Here is a 5,948-nt window from a genome sequence, read left to right as displayed (position 1 = left end):
CAAGGATTGAACTCAGGTCCTTGTGCTTGCAAGGCAGGCCACCAAACCACTGAGCTAAATCCCCAGCCCAAACTGTTTTTTGAAATGGTGGCCATACACACCTTTGAAAAATAAATACAAGACACTAATGTTTTAATTCTAAGAAACCTTTACATCACAGTTTTTCTGTAGAGTGAGTAGGAACAGTCTGGATTACTACTGAAGTGGATGCTTCATGAAGCTGTTTTCTCCATCATCAGGCAAAACACCTGAAAACTAGTATTTGTCTAATAAAACAGGTGGGAAAAGGTAATATGCAATGTAGTAAAAATCAATTCATGATTACCAATGTCAACAAGTGTCCGTTTCAGGGCAGAAATTCATCTCAGTTATAGTGTTATTTATAATACAAATGAGTTGTGTGCAATCCTATGTAGGATTTTTTAATCTTCATTAATCAGGAAATAGCTTAAGAAAATATCATGGAGTCCATTCAGTTATTACTCACCCAAACTGAAGCAGAGCTACTCCTGCATTCTACCCATCTTCCTGGAGCCCTATAACCTGCAGAAGATATGGAAATGCTAGCAGAAAATGGGCAAAGGAAAAAAAGTCCACAGAGGAGAGGGAAATATGATCATATTGGGCTACAACACAGCCCCAAATGTTACCACAACCATTTCTTTTGTACTTAGAGGATGTAGACTGAACAGATAACCTGGGGTCAGATAAGCTGATGGCTTCTCCCTTGCAGATCCAGACACTCAAGTGTAAAAGCCTACATGCAACAGCATCACCAGCCCTGAGTGAAAGAGTAGGATGAATCCCCTCAGGAGAGAGTAAAGGTCCCCAGGTTCCTACAGACCATGTTCTCTAGTGGGCACTGACTTGAAGATGTGATGCAGAGGGAGCAATTAGAGTGGAGATGACCCTCCCTCTATTCCTTTTCCCTTTTCCCTACTACTTTCGCTCCTTCTCCCTAAGGATTTCTTAGGCTAAAGTATAGTTACAATGGCAGTGCTTAGGTACATTCAGGCTTTGATTTTTTTTTCATTTATTTAGTACATGTGTGCAGTACACAGTGTTTACATCTTTGGGGAGTTGGTAATTGAATATGCTAGGTATACTCAGTTTTTAAAATTCTTTAATATAACTATTTAGTATGGTTTCCCCAAAGTAAAGATCTAATGCTTAGGTTCAGATATTTGACACCGCCCAGTGATCCTGTGCTTAGGGAATCTGAGTTTGAAGAAAGTCCTGCAGATTACAAAAGCAGGCACTCAGAAAAAAAGAGACAATAATTACAACTGAGGTTGAAAAACACAAAAGCAATCTCCCTGTAACTCTGTTCCAAAATTAGTATTTTACTTCTTCATTATGGTTTGCATAAGTACTGTGTTCACATGTTATATATTTTCTGAAAACTGCTTTTCATTTTCCTTTAAGAGTACTACTGATGGCCAGGTGTGGTGGTGCATGGCTATGACCCCAGCACTTGTGAGGCTGAGGCAGGAGGATCACTGTGAGTTTGAGACCAGCATGGGCAACAACATAGTGACTTCTAGGTCAGTCTCAACTACATAGTGAGACCCTGTCTCAAAAAACAACAAAAAACAGAGTACTACTGATGACCATATACTTTATTATTATAATGAGTACAATGTACATTTTAAGAATTTGAGCTAATGTCCTCTGTGTAGATAATAGATCGGGCCACACAATTATCAGTACAGTAGTGTGAGCAGAATATTTTTAGTGATTGTCCAAAATATATGTATATAGGTGCATTAAAAATGTTGTGTATAAAATCCTTCTGACCCTGGCCCCCAGCAACCAGGTAGAGAGCTCCTCCTGACAACCTTTGAGTTGGGATGTGGGCTCTCCCTGCCTGATGGGCTTCAAAGCAGGCTTGCTTGTTCTGCATAAAAACTTTATGATTTTTGGACTCAAACAGGAAAACTACTCTGCAGAATTTGGATTTGCCAACCTTCACACTCGCTTGAGCTAATTCTTTACAATGAAATCCAGAGATGAATACATAAGTATCACCAGTTGGCTGTTTCTCTCTTTTATGTGTAATTCATCCCCTAGAGAATTCCTCTGTAGTAAATGATCTGGTGGTAGCTTACAGCTCAGCTTTCCCTCTCTTGCATGTACCTACTAGATGATATTGCCCTGTTTTTGTGGGTTACACAAGCCTGCCTGAAACAGGACAGTGGGAAATCAATTTCAATGAAAGAGTAAAGCTACAAATCCATTGCTAACACAGTACACAGTATGAATACAAAGAAGCCCACTTGAATGGCAGCCAAGTTCTGCTGTTCCTGAGAGTTTGTCTCCTGGACAAGGTGAAGGCAGTAAGAATGTCATGGTTGGGTAGCATCCAAAATGTACAGTTGTCCTTACTGTACTGGACTCAGGGGAATCACTTTCTGTGCTGTGTTCTTAGCTCCAGGTGTCATTATTAACTTTGCCCCTCATCAGAAAACACTTTCAGCATCACTTTTCATTTTGTTGAACTTATATTAAAAAACAAATGAACCCAAGCAAACAGGCTTCTGAGTTTCTCTGTGAAATATACTTAACCATACTAAATATATCAAAAGCAAAACATGATTTTTTTCCTAACTATAAACTTCTGATTGATAGGTGTTCATGGCCACTGGATTAACAAGAATACTTCTCTTTAACATATATGTACAAATAGATTTTATACTATTTCCTCTGGTGAATACATAGAGGACCCATGCTTGCCATCAGCTCTCTGAAACATCTAGTATTGAGAGCTGTTTCTTGGAAAAAATGATTTATCTTTACAAATACAGTTTACAATATGTGTTGCAATCACAATGGTCCAGGGGTGACCTAAGTACAACCCTTTCTCTTTTGTCCACAAAAAAGGACAGAGCCTCTTGGTTCCTGGTTGAGGGGTGTGGAGCTGGAGCAACCACTGGAGCAATCAGATTCTCCTATTTACTAAATCACCTCCATAAAAGGAAAACTTTCTAAGTAACCAGTGAGAATCGCACATCCAAAGGAACTCAAATTCACATTCTTTGATTGTGGATGAATAAAATAAGTTCTACTTTGACTTTCCAGGGCTGCTAGTAGACTGAGGACAAAGGAGATGTTCTCTGGTTTTGTACCTCAGACATAAGACTTTGTAGGTAAGTCCTACTCTCATCCACTTAGAGAAAGGGGCTGTGCACTGAACAGTTCTGAGTGCAAATTGCTTGAAATTAGTTTTTGCAAAATCCCTACATTGTTGATCATGCAGCACTTGTCAGTTTAATAAAATACATATGCTAAAAAAACTATCTTTAATTATATAGAATAAATATTCTGAGTCTTACTTTTAAAAATAATCATGCAAAGTCATGAAGTTTTATCCATTTTCCTGTTATTTGAAGCCAATATGTAAAAGATATTTTAGTCTTAGCCTATGTTTGAGGAAATAAAGTTGTTCATATAATGGAAAACTATCCATCAATAATAATAAAGCAAAAGGATAGCCATGCCTTCACCCACTGGGAGCCACCATCACTCCAGCACCACGAATGTCCCTGAACCCCCCCCACTCCCCAGCACTCTCAGACTACCTGATTGAGCCAGTCTTTGGACCCACTCTGTAGAGGCAGAGGTGGTCATAGAGGGTATTTTTCTGAGTTCCCAATGTTGAATATGTTTTAAGGAAGGACATGGGAAACCTGTAGTAGAATGGTGTGGAGTTCAACCGTTTAGAAGGTTGGGGAACTCAATCTGGACCTTGCAGCCTGAGGTCAGTCTGCATCTTGGGGCACAGCCATCAGCTAACTGAGATCAGGGGTCTTGAGTCGTAGCACTGTCTGAGCCCCCATCCTAAATGGTAAATGTACTATGTTGAAAACTTTGTTCACTGCAGTCATGTTTTGGACTGCTTCTTGATTTCAATTTAATTCAAATGGTTTAAGGGTGATGGACTAATGACCACCACAGGTGGTCAGTTTCCAAGTTGTGCTTGATCATATTATGTTCCTGGTTGGGATAAAGGATTGTGGTTGATTCAATAAGATGTTTTCTCTAATGTTATGGAGATGAGATCGTTAGAGACCCAGAAGCTAGGGTGCAACTATATCAGGAAGATTTAAATAATAACTCAGAAATTAAAACAAGGACAGCTGGACAACAAAAATAAAAATGAGAAAACACTTAAGAAAGACAGAAAGACACACTTCCAGTTCACCAATGGCAAACAGTAGGGCAAATGAGGATGAAAATGCCAATAGTGAACCACCAGGACATCCTGAACTCAAAGCAGAGGAAGTAACAAAACAGATCAACCAGGCTCTAGAAAAATTCAAAATAGAAATAACTTTCCAGATAACCATAGAGATGGTGAGCAAAATGAAAGATGTGATTTGAGACTCTAGAACAGAAACTGAAAAAAAATAGATAAGCTCAGCACCATGATAGAAGCCATGAAGGCCCAGCATAAGAAAGAAATGGAAGCAATAAAACAGAGTCAAACAGATATCCAGGAGATTAAACACTACATTGAAAGTGTTCACAACAGAATAAAAGAATGCGAAGATAGAATCTCAGATATAGAAGATAAGATGGCAGTCAGTGACCATGAAAAGAGAGGTCTCTTAGAAATGGTAGGAGATCATGAGAAATAGATCCAGCAACTCCTAGATGATGCAAAGAAGAATAACATAAGACTGATAGGAATCCATGAAGTAGCAGGAGAAAATAGAAATGACTTTAAAAAGCTGTTCACAGAATTAATGACAGAAAACTTCCCAAACAGAGCAGAAGAATTTTACATTCAGATAACTGAGGCATATCGCACCCCAACTAGCCACAATCAAAAAATATCTACACCTAGACATATAATAATCAAGATCCCAGAAACCCAACAGAAGAACAAAATACTACAAGCAGAAAGAGAAAAGAAACAAATCACATGTAAAGGTAAGCCCATCAGAATCACAGCAGACTTTTCAACACAAACCCTTAGGGCAAGGAGAACCTGGAGTGAGATATTTCAAGGACAAAAAGAGAACAACCTCCAACATAGACTGATGTATCCTACAAAACTCTCTTTCAAAATGGATGGGGAAATAAGATACTTCCACAGCAAAGAACACCTGAGAAACTACATGAATGCCAAACCAGCACTACAAGCAATTCTAAACAATATCCTAGGAAAAGACATTGAAGGTAACAACACCATGAGGCTCAACAGAGCAAATCTAATAGGCAAGGCAAGAACTAAAAGGAGAAGGTAAAAAAGTAAAATGAGTCAACAAAAGGCCATAACAGGACAATAATAAGTCAGCACATATCAGTTATAACCATCATTCTCAATGGCCTCAACTCACCAATCAAGAGAAGTAGACTGGCAGAATGGAATAAGAAGCAAAATCCAACAATACAGTGTATACAAGAAACACACCTATTGCAAAAAGAAGCCCATAGACTGAAAGTGAAAGGATAGAAAACAATTCTCCATTAGACAAGAGCCCAGGAAAAAGGCAAGGGTAGCAGTCTTATTTGCAGACAAAACAAATTTCAAACCAAAACTGATTCTATAGTAATATATATGTAGGACAATACTGTATCATGCCTCTGTGAATGTAAAATATTCTGTACCTGCTTTATGATACATAGTAGTGACCGTGCTTTATCAGAGCTATTTTTAATGATGTTACTCTAGAATGTTCTCTCTCCAGATGATGATTAAGATGCAAATAAAAAAATGGTACCAGGTACCACAGCAGCAACAGAGCTTTGCTGTTTTGTGTGTATTATTCTTCTCTTTGCTTTTTGTTTTTGTTTTTTTAATGGAGTGTGCTGAATGTCTATAATTTTGTTCATATGACTGCAGAACCTGGAAAAGCTATTGCTACTATTGATGCATAACATACTGCTAATATTGGTCTTTTTATATAAATAAATATATATGCATATATATATATATATATATA

This window comes from Fukomys damarensis, unplaced genomic scaffold, assembly GCF_012274545.1.
Source record: "Fukomys damarensis isolate Sample0158 unplaced genomic scaffold, DMR_v1.0_HiC HiC_scaffold_16, whole genome shotgun sequence".
In the NCBI taxonomy this organism is placed as follows: domain Eukaryota; kingdom Metazoa; phylum Chordata; class Mammalia; order Rodentia; family Bathyergidae; genus Fukomys; species Fukomys damarensis.
This window is presented reverse-complemented; position numbering follows the sequence as displayed.